An 11,969-nucleotide genomic window follows, 5' to 3' on the forward strand; every position below is an offset into this window, starting at 1 on the left:
TGTAATAAGTTACACATGGTCGGACCACAAGGACTAATTCAGATTAGGTTTAGGATCCTTTTCTCAGTCTGACATCTAGTAGAAAAGTTTTACAATCACTCAGTCTTTTTCAGCTGCAGTGGTTCCCAATCGGTCTTTTAAAAAAGTTATTTTTTATCTCTTTAAAATATTAAATCAGAGTTCATGTTTTTCCTCACAGAAAACATGAACGTGTGTGCCCTCTAGTGTTCAAATCAGTCAGTCAATTTATCTGCAGTCAAGCGTGCGCGCGCATTACAAATATGTCCAGACGTTGCACGTGTGAGTCACTTCACACACACCCTTCACATTAATTAGTGAGTATTATTCACAATTTCTGTGATTTTGTGTAAAAACTGTTTATGTAAGATGGCTATTGTGTGCTATATGCAAGTAATAATTTACATCCGTTACCCTTAGTCAATGATAAATGCAGTATGTCAACCTGAAGGGATTTCGTCATAACAAACCTGTAAATTTTCCCGCTTTCTGCACAGCTCCTTGCCACGTAAGTAATTACGTAGACGAAACACTGATTTTATATATTTTAGCAGCAAAAAAGTTTCAGTGTCTTAATAGACGTTTAAAGACGAACATGCAGTTTGATAAAGTTCATCATTTCTAAAGTAAGTCTCGTGTTATTAATTTGAAGTTGACTCACAGTACCCGGATGAGGCACTGCCCTGTTATTAATTTTAGGCGGTTGTTTTCTGGGAATAATGCTCGGATTAAGTATTTATCCCACCTTAAACCGGAAAGGTCTGAATAAATTAAGTAACATTAAGCATTTAGTAACATTAGTGTTACAAATAATTTAGTAGCATCAAAATATTTAGTGTTTGGTAATATTTAAAGAGCACCGTACCAGACATCATTTCTGGGTTGAGGTGGGAAATACCCTAAATCCGAGTTACAGAATAAAAAACCTCGAAAAGTCGTCACTGGCCAACCAGAATTAAGCATTAGATTGTTATTAATGCGCAAGTGTATTTTGTAAAACAGTGCTTTTGTCCAGTGCTGATGTTTAATGGTGTTTTCACATATAGTTCATTTTAAAAGAACCAAACCTAGTTCACTTTAAGTGAACCAGAAAAGGAATTAGCCGAATATGACCTCAGTCCTTTTGGTGTTCACAATATAGCGGACTCAAAAGAGGACCCAGTTCTTTTTTTGGTCCTCTTCAGAACTGAAGTGATCTCAGACCCTTTCTTGTTCACATCACAACTTCATAAGAACCCAGACCCCAGCTTTTTGTGTGTTTATTTTGATACAAAGTCGAAACGACAGTCGAAGCGGGCCGGGACCTCATTTATTTCACATCTCAAAAATAAATCGAACCACAAAAGAACCCAAAAGCGAACCGTACGAGTTCGGTTCACTTTTGGGTCCTTTTAGGGGGTCTGAGATTACTTGGTATGTTCACATATACACCCTGAACTGCTCCGAGAGCGTTTGGAGGGCTCAGACGAACTAGGTGTGAAAACACCCTAAGATTTTGCACATCTCAACAGGCAAAATGGCCCAAATAATTAAATCATGATGCTACAGTTGTCAAAGTTTATGTAGCGTAAGTCAGCTTATATCATCTTTCATGTCACAGTGAGTTATGGTATAATTTTAAAGAGTTTCAAGAGCTCCAAGATGATTTGTCAGCTAAATAATACAACCAGTACATTTTGGGTGTTTAACTTGGCTGGCGGCATGACATCACGGACCACCATGGTTCTGGCTATGGCGTCTTTTTATTTTAGGGAAATGTTTTCACTCATTCAGGCAAACAGTCCAATGATCTCCCTACTTCCTGACTGCAGCCGCACCCATCGATGACTGCATTTGATTTCCTGTCAGATCAATCTGAAAGATTTTGAGCTCTGTGTGTCCGTCTGTCTGTCTGTCTGTCTGTGTGTGGGCAGACTTTGTTAATGGGGTGTCGGTCTGAAAACACAAAAACTTTCTAATACCCTCATGATGATGTCAGTCAGGATACTTTAAGCAGACAGCGTAGAAATAAGATGACAGAGTACCATAAACATTTACAGCATCCGTCCATGCTTTTCCATGATGGAGTCAATTCATAGATGCAACAGCTCAAGTATGCAAGCAGTTTTCATATGTAAAGCATTAGATCCTGGCAATGCAGTCACCCTGTCAAAATCACAAAATAAGTCCCAGAGCTAAATCAACACACCGATGCGGGGCACTTCAAAAACATTTTTTTGATTATGCATTTGGCAGACGCTTTTACCCGAAGCGACTTTGGTTATTTTCAACCCGGAGTTGTGTCAAAAAGGTACGAACCCAAACCATTGGGTTGTAATTTAACCCATGCTGGGTTGTTTTAACCCATTGTTGGGGGTCAAATTTAAAAACAATCTGTAAATGTCTGTGTATGTACTTTTTTGACCCAACGCTGGATTGAAGTGCAGTGCATTCAATGTGTATGATTATTTAAAAGGATTTTAACATTTAGCAGAAGCTTTTATTCAAAGCAACTTCGATTTACCTTAAGGAGGCCATAATACAAGAACCCAGAAAGCAATATCCGCCATTAGACCCGATTTAGTACAAAAAAGGTGTAACCCACTTCTAGCCAAAATAAACTTGAACTTGGTTACATGTCATTTGTGCCAAAATAATTTGCAAGATGTCTGATATTCCGTCATGTAAGCAAAGTCAAAAAAATGATTACAAGATGACTGGTTTCATTCATTTATTTATTTTCTTTCATTTATTTTTGGGTTATTGTTAGACGTCTAATAAATTTTTACTGACAGCCCAGATTTTATCCTTGTTTTAGTCTAGACATCTGTGTTTGGACGGTTATTGGACATCTTTTAAATTGCTTGCTGGGAAATTTCAACAAATGCTTAGTGACCATGTTTGTTTGAGAATAATAATATATATTTATTATTTTTATTATTATTTTTAGTAATTTTTTTATTCAGTTAGGAACGATTAACAGCGCATTATCTTACTTATCAGGGCTCAACATAAAGAGCTGCCCGGTGGCCCGGGACAAGTGTGAGAGACATTTGGGACAGTAAAAAGTATTGTCACTTGCCCGATCGGGACAGTCCTTCACTCTCAGTCACTAAAATATATTTTCATCAATGTATATTATTTTACATCTTGGCAGCAGGCATTTACTTGGGCAAAACACAACGAAAGAAACAATGCAATATTTTGCACAATTTGCTGTCAGTTTACAAATAAAGCAGAAAAGTTGGGATCCTTTTTTTGTTGGAACATGTCTGTTGTATATGTTTACAATTATATTTGACTTTTGAATTATTATTTTTAAATATGTGACACTGACATTTTTTATTTAAATTTTGGCAGGGCAAGTGAAAACCTAACCACTGGCCCAACTGGTCCAGTATAAAAAAAATTATTGCGTTGAGCCCTGCTTATGGCCACTTAAATCTGTATATAAAAATGTTTCGGTTTAGTTTAAATAGTTTGATTATGTAAAGAAATAGATTGTGCATTTAGTGCAAAATGGGACATGAAGTAAAATATCAGTAAAATATCAGTTTAATAGTATAAAACTATTTAAGTAAAGAATGCCATAATTGACAAATCAATATCATGTGTTTTTGAGAGCTGTGTGATAATAAAACAAAGATAAAAAAATATTTTCCCATCCTACAGACATACAAAGTAACACGTGCTTTGTAACAAATGAATGCCTCACTGCTTTATTGCAACAGTATCCTTTAGTAAAGCACTTCACCCCAGGTAGCTGCAGGCGGTGTTTTCCCTGAAATTATTGTAGTCTTAGTCACATGGGACAAAAACCCATAAAGAAACAGTGTCCTAAAGACAGACAACACTATTGCTACATAATCGCTCATTACTCACATACATGTTAACAGAACGGAAGCATTAACTCTTTCATGTACCGTTTTGTTCCTCAAAGGTGCTGACCATATATGGGCACATTCCGGGTGTGACATGAGCCAGAGGCGCAGACATGAATGAACATGTTGGGACTCAGTGTTCACCCTCAGGTATGATGAATCAGGTACGCAGGTTGGATTGGGAAACCTACTTCCTGGCCAGTCAGGTTACTGTAGCAACAACAGCACCAAACAATGCCTCTGTCAGGAAGGCCAAGCCCCGGCAGAGGGCGGAGCATAGACGGCCTGTTTACTTTGGTACCAGCAGATGGTGCAGTCAAACCTGTCCACAGTTCAAAATGCCCAACCTTCACCTGATGACATTACCAGAGGAGCTATTTTATTGCATCAGGCTGTAAAAATGTACATTTTTTTCATTCCAGGTTTGTAGACTTATTCACGTCCCTGAAGGGTAATCTGAAAAAAGACGGCAAAGTGCATCTGTTAAATACAGAGACGAAATAAGAAAGCACTTAAAGCTAATTTACACTAGACCGATTCACTTTCCCTTTCCTGTTAGAGATACATATCATAATGTTTCTTGATGATGTAATCAAGTAACACTTGATGATGTAACCAACATATTAAACACCCTCTGTAGTACACTAGTAATAAACATAACTTTTAAGACTTAAAGGATTAGTCCATTTCTTAAAAGAAAAATCCAGATAATTTACTCACCACCATGTCATCCAAAATGTTGATGTCTTTCTTTGTTCAGTCGAGAAGAAATTATGTTTTTTGAGGAAAACATTGCAGGATTTTTCTCATTTTAATGGACTTTAATAGAGTCCAACAATAATACTTAACTCAACACTTAACAGTTTTTTTCAACGGAGTTTCAAAGGACTATAAACGATCCCAAACGAGGCATAAGGGTCTTATCTAGCTAAACGATTGTCATTTTTGACAAGAAAAATAAAAAAATGCACTTTTAAACCACAACTTCTCGTCTACATCCGGTCGTGATGCGCCAGCGTGACCCCACGCAATACGTCATCACATCAAGAGGTCACAGAGGATGAACGCCAAACTCCGCCCCAGTGTTTACAAGTGTTGAAAAAGAGGACAGTTCCTACGTTGTTGTATGTGGAATGATACTAATTAATGTCTTTGTGTCAGTTTATTGTTTACAATGGTCCGCAAATGTGCGTTTTATTATATATGTAACACGTGACCTCCCTACGTCACTACGCATTTACGTTAGGTCACGCTGGACCGGAGATAGACGAGAATTTGTGGTTTAAAAGTGCATATTTTTTATTTTTCTTGTCAAAAATGACAATCGTTTCGCTAGATAAGACCCTTATGCCTCGTTTGGGATCATTTAGAGTCCTTTAAAACTCAGTTGAAAAAAACTGTTAAGTGTTGAGTTAAGTATTAAATGTTGGGCTCTATTAAACTCCAATAAAATGAGAAAAATCCTGTAATGTTTTCCTCAAAAAACATAATTTCTTCTCGACTGAACAAAGAAAGACATCAACATTTTGGATGACATGGTGGTGAGTAAATTATCTGGATTTTTTTTAAGAAAATTGACTGTTCCTTTAACTTATTGTTAGCTCGCTGACAAAAAGTTAGCTTAAATGGATATAACAATCTGGAATGCTACGTTTGTGAAACTTTTTTCTTTTACTTGTTGATATGTTTATCATTGCTTTAAATGTTTACACATAAAAGAAGCCAAGCTAAAATAAAAATATGTCAAAAATTGAGGCTTTTAATAAAATGTGCTTTGGTGGGCTTCTCACAGACTCCGTGCGGGCAACCTGGTGCCTGCGGGCACCATGTTAGAGACCACTTTGTTAGATCCTCTCTTATTTATACAGATAAAAGCATCTGCTAGCTAAATGAATCCACTTCTACTTTTATGAAAATTAACCATTATAATAGTAAAAGTGTAGTATTTATGCATACATTATGGTTAAACTACAGGGATACTGTAGTAAAATCAAGGTTCATTTGTGCTAACAGTGGTCTAAGCATGTCTACACAAATTTGTTTGTAAAATGTGCGTACGGACGTTTAACTTTCAAATCATGATTCAACAAAAACTTTCATACTAAAATGTATTTTAAATGTATGCAAAAACATTAGAACAACTTATATATATATATATATATATATATATATATATATATATATATATATATATATATATATATATATATATATATATATATATATATATATATATATATAACACAGATATTATAGGGTTCTTTATCCTTTTGGAACATTTAGAAGACATTTTTGCATGAAAGTTTTTGTTGAATCATGATTTGTAAGTTAAAACGTCCGTACGCACATTTTACAAACAAATTTGTGCGTGCTTAGTTAATGAGACCCAGTGGTTTAACAATCGTAACCATGTTTTTTGTTGTTTTATTTGTAGTAAAACCGTGGTTCATTTTTGAAAAAACTGTACTGTCTCATGGCATGAAGCTAATTTTTCCAGAGTGCTTTAAAACTCACATAAAACGTAGCAGATGTTGATTTTTTTTCTAGAGAAGTGAAGGCTTAATCATTTAACGTAATGTAAAAAGTGAAACCCTGGACACGGTTCAGTCAGGGGTTTTCCCTTCCCAGCATTGCCTGGCTTATGGGTCAACTCTGATCTGGATCTCATGTTATTGGACTTTTATTGTATTAAATAACAACTCGAGGTCATGCTCACAGTCTATGTCTGGAGAAACACTTCATGATATCCAGACAGATCATCTTTGGTAATTCAAAGTCTTCAAGACTAACGCATAAAATAGCCGTGTATGTCACACATTAACTGTGACTTATGGATAAAATTATGTTTTAGTTTTGGATCTGTGTATTCACAATGCTGACCTCATCTATGATATCACACTTTCCCAAGTGTGCCTCATGTGTCACATCACCGTTTGAACGGTTCATGAAGGAAATTAAGCATGTCTGGATTTAATATTTTGTTTATTTAAGTGTATAATTGTGACCATATGGGCATCATAAAACGATGATCAATGCGTTGTATATATACCACTGTAAAATCGTTGCCATGTGTAACCAGTTGATTTTAGTGACGCCAACAATTGGTTTACTACAACCCTTATCAGTATAGGTTGTGATAGGGGAGGAAAGCATGACGGGCACGTTTCTGTTTGGTATCTATTCCCACCTCCTGAAATAATAATCTGCATTTTGTTGGTTTCAAACGGCCTCACTTTGATGTGAATATACAGTAACAAGACATTTTAGATTGACTCACCCCCAAGGAATGCTGGGAAAGGTTTGCAATCTTGTGGTGCTGACATAAAGCAACACAAAGGCACGTTAAAAATTCAAATGTCTGTGTTGAAAGTTTAGGCAGTGACATTAACACGAGTTAAACTTACATGATGTCACCGTTACTGATTTGAATAGTTTTTTGTTCTGTTTCTATTTTATTTTCGTTCCCCCTCCCTCCCTCCATCTCTCTCTCTCTCTCCTCTCTCTCTCTTATCATCTTAACAATGTGTTGGTCTTTTAAATTACTTTGTTATCTTATAAAACACTTTTTCTTTTCCACCTGGAAATACTTATTTTTATTGTATCAGGAACAAACATGGGAAAGCTTTAGACAGAGTAATTACAGGGAAAGTAGCAAGCATTGTCATTGTGATGAAACAAACTTGCAAACAAAATGACGTTGCAACATTCACAAAATGTTTTACCAGACCAGAATTATTCGACCAACTGGAATAACTGATTTGAGTTAAAATGCCCTATAGGAAAATTCCTGACCGCCTTTCTGAATTCCTGTGAAGACAAAGCTTTGTGATTTATTGTTTTTACATATAATCATCCTACATGAGGTAAAGAATGTTAACCCTTGTGTGGTGTTCATATTTCTGTTACTTAGACAATGTTTGTGGGTCTAGTGGACCCAGAGCATTATTAGTATCTTAAACCAATGCAGTCATACAAATTTATGTATTACTGTTTACAGATGATTACTTTAGCCTCATTGCAAGTAATATAGACAGAATATATGGTTAATATTTGTCATTTACCACCGATATAGGACTATTTATAGATTAAAGTGCTATTCGTTTTTGTGATAATATGAAATAAGAGAAGAAAATTCTATTCTCCCCCAGATGTTTATCTAAAATAAGTATTTTCATCAGTTTTTTATCTCAAATAAGTTTTTCATCACTTTGATGTTTAATCCTTAGAACTTAGTTTGAAATTGTACACATTTGTGTCCGTCTACACAGCACAAGCCTCTTCTGAAAAGATGCGGTATCATAACACATTATCCACACTGAACACATAATCTGTTCATGCCAGCCTACACAACACATAAGAAGCAGATTTTTACTGTGTAGCTGTGTTGCATATGCATTTCTTGCATTTTATAGACGTATACTGTGTCTTCCTGTCCATCTTATGTCCACACACACTGCAGTACAATGTGTTGCTTTTGGCTACAACCTAAAATGATGAAAATGGTTGGATATGAAATTTTACTTTCTCTATTTCTCACTCTCTCTCACACACTCATACACACACAAACACACACACCATAGGTTTTGTGGTAACTTCTGGTTTTACAAATAGTAATCAATACACCAGTTTACCATGATTACCACACTTTTACTATAATACAACCATGGTTATTTTTTGTAAGGGATATAATGGTAAAATGTAGAATGGTTCCTGTTAGACAAAAGGTAAAGTGTTTGGGACAGTGGAGGCAGACAAGTGTTCATGCATGATATATAACATGTTGTATCCTTGCGATGTTACAGCAAGTGCCGAAGGACAAAACTCTGACATGCATCCATCACATATGTACAAACATATTTACAAACACACTCATGCACTCACAGGAGTCACAGATAAGTGAAAAACAGAGTAAAGTTACATAGCATATTAAAATTTCACTCTCTTATTACCTCCGGGTCCAGTGGACCCGAACACCACATATGTAATATAAATGTGTAGGGGGGTGTACAGTGTACAGTCATTATAAAGTTGTTTATTTTTATGTTCTTTATAGAAAATGAGCCAAGGCCAATGAATCTGAGGTTGAAACAACAATTAATTGCATAATTTTTCTTTTAGTAAACATTAAAAACGGGTCCCACAGACCCGAACACCACACAAGGGTTAAGGGAAAATATAACCATGATATCTTTAGTATTGACGAAGGTCATGGCAAAGAATCAAATCAAACTATGATGCTTCTAATCTCATTATTAGATTATGAGACTTAACCTGGATTTCACTGGGTTACATCCCTACTGAAAAGACCTCCCAGGTCTCCCAGCCTAGTTTTAACTGGTCAGGCTGGTTTTAGAGGGATTTTGGCCACTTTGTTGCTGTTGCTGGAAAGACGAGCTGACCGACCAGCTTGACCAGGCTGGAAGCTTGGCTAAACTGGTTAACAGGTTTAAGATGGTCCTCCCAGTTTGGCAATGCTGGTCCAGCTAAGACCAGCTACAAAGTGACCAAAACTCCTCTGTATGCTACACTAGCTTGACCAGCTAAAACAAGGCTTGGGGACCAGCTAAAACCAGCCAACCAGCTTAGGCTGGTTTTAGCCAGTCTTTTTAATAGGGTTATCATTATGAACACTTTTTTATCAAGATCACTTTCAGAGCAATTTCATTCGAGCTGATAAACAAAAAAACATAAATAATCAAATCTTAATTAAATTTTTAAGGGATGCAAATGAAGCGAATTGGGCGGCACGATTGCCACGAAAACATCCACTATATGCCTCATACGTGTCTTTGCACAAGTTGAAAATATTTCAACTCAAGCAAAAAAAAATTCTTATGACACTAAGTAGGGATGCTAAACAATTAATCGCGATTAATCGTTAGCAGAATAAAAGTTTTTGTTTACATCACATATGTGTGTAAACTGTGTATAATAAATATGTATATATGTAAATATGAACACATTCATGTATAATTTTAAGAAAAAAAATTGTGTCGGAGCCTATGGTGTAGTGGGCAGTGCTCCGACATATGGTGCAGACGCACTCTCGGCGACCCGAGTTCGAATCCCGGCTCGAGGTCCTTTGCCGAACCCGTTCCCCTCTCTCCACCCTATACTTTCCTGTCCTCTCCTATCACACTGTCTATCTAATAAAGCCACAAAAAACGGCCCAAAAACATAACTTTAAAAAAAAAAAAAAAAAAAGAAAAAAAATTGTATATATTAAGTATGTATATTTATATATAATATAAATTATATATAAATATACAAATGTATATACACATGTAAACATTTCTAAAACATATACATGCATGTGTGTACATTTATTTATACAGATTTATTATACACAGTTCACACACATATATGATGTAAACAAAAACTTTTATTCTGCTAACGATTAATCGAGATTAATTGTTTAGCATCCCTAACACTAAGTTCAGGGTTCCCACGGGTCTTTGAAATCCTTGAAAGTTTGTGAATCTGGGGGAAAAATTCAAGGCCCTGGGAAGTTTTTGAAAATATACATACATAGTTACAGGTCATTAAAAGTGCTTGAATCTATTTTATGCAAGAAGTTTTCTGAAAAAAATCCATAGTATTCCCTGTGTAGTGTAGGATAATATCATAAAAGTTCTAGACACGTGTTAACTGTTCGCGGTTTAAATGTTTATATCTTCTTTATGTGAATGTTGATTCATACCAAAATGCTTTTTTGCATAGTTGTGTTTGACACACAAAAACGTCTCAGGTAACGTATGTAACTGTTGTTCCCTGAGAAGGGAACGAGACGCTGCGTCTCCCTTGCCATACTTCCTGCGTCCCTGTAACGCCGTCTTTGGCAATATTTCAGATAGCGATATACTTCCTGGCTCCCGCGTCACCCTGTCTTTGTCGTTAAGCCTCACAATTGGTTAAATTTGATATACACATTCAGATGCACTTACCCCTGGAGGCGTCCCCAAAGTGTCACTGCAGTGACGCAGCGCGAGTTCCCTCGAAAGGGAACTGTAACAATATATCTATTAAAGGTAACATGATGTAACCTTGCTTTCACTTGAAATGTATCCCCACATTTAGTCCTTGAATTTGAGGGTATTGAACCTGGAAAGTCCTTGAAAGGTCCTTGAATTTGAAGTTAACTAAGGTGTGGGAACACTGTAAGAGCAAGGAACCCGATGCTTTGCGTTTGGTGTGTATGAAGCATTACAATAAACATGTAATAAAAATGTTGATGTTTTATTGTTACAGTTATTTTTATAATTATCGTTCCTGATGTGATTGGGCCTTAAGTAAAATCTCCTCTCCATTTAATCTCATTTTCATCTAGTTTGAAATATTAAAAAGATTGGATATGTATTTTTTTATTTTGGTAGCTATTGTTTGTCCACAACACCTTTCCATGCATCAACTTCCTCTGATAAAACCCCATCCTGAGAATTTACAAGAGCGGGCAACCAATACTGTGAGTCAGTGCATCAGTCAGCACAATGTGGGGAAAACAGTCTGCGAGCGACAGCCTTCCAACATCAAATTTAGTTCTTGCTCACGATCCTCTTACGCAAAACCTGCGACCGCACAGTTTGTGTTTCCAGCAGGTTTGAGTCTTGGCTCGTGCAGCTAGCTGCTCTCAGAGCCCGCGAGTGTTTATGCCACTCGCATGTTGGGCGCATGACAGATGTCTAATGCTATTCCAACCATTATAATAAGGCAAAAGCGGACTATATTTATCATAGAGGGAGTGACCACCGCCAGAACAGAATCGAGCACGGGTTGTGACCACAAACTAACTGCAGTGATCCTACACAAACCTCACACCAAATCTACATTTTATACGCATGGCTGGTGCGAGTGTGTGTTTCCCAACAAGCCTTCAGACGTTATTCCTGTAATCACAGTCTGAGGTTTAAATGTCTGATTATTTGACTCTTTGAATGTTTGTGGGTGTTAAGTGGGATGTTTACAGTAAAGTCTTGTGTGTTTGAATGGGTCTGTCTGGGTTTGTGTGTGTTAATGAATGGTAGCAGATTTATGTTACGCAGGATGCGTGTGTTGTGTTGGTACACAGTAAACTGCCATGTTTACACCACTGTC

The sequence above is a fragment of the Paramisgurnus dabryanus genome, chromosome 16 (genome assembly GCF_030506205.2).
Source record: "Paramisgurnus dabryanus chromosome 16, PD_genome_1.1, whole genome shotgun sequence".
In the NCBI taxonomy this organism is placed as follows: domain Eukaryota; kingdom Metazoa; phylum Chordata; class Actinopteri; order Cypriniformes; family Cobitidae; genus Paramisgurnus; species Paramisgurnus dabryanus.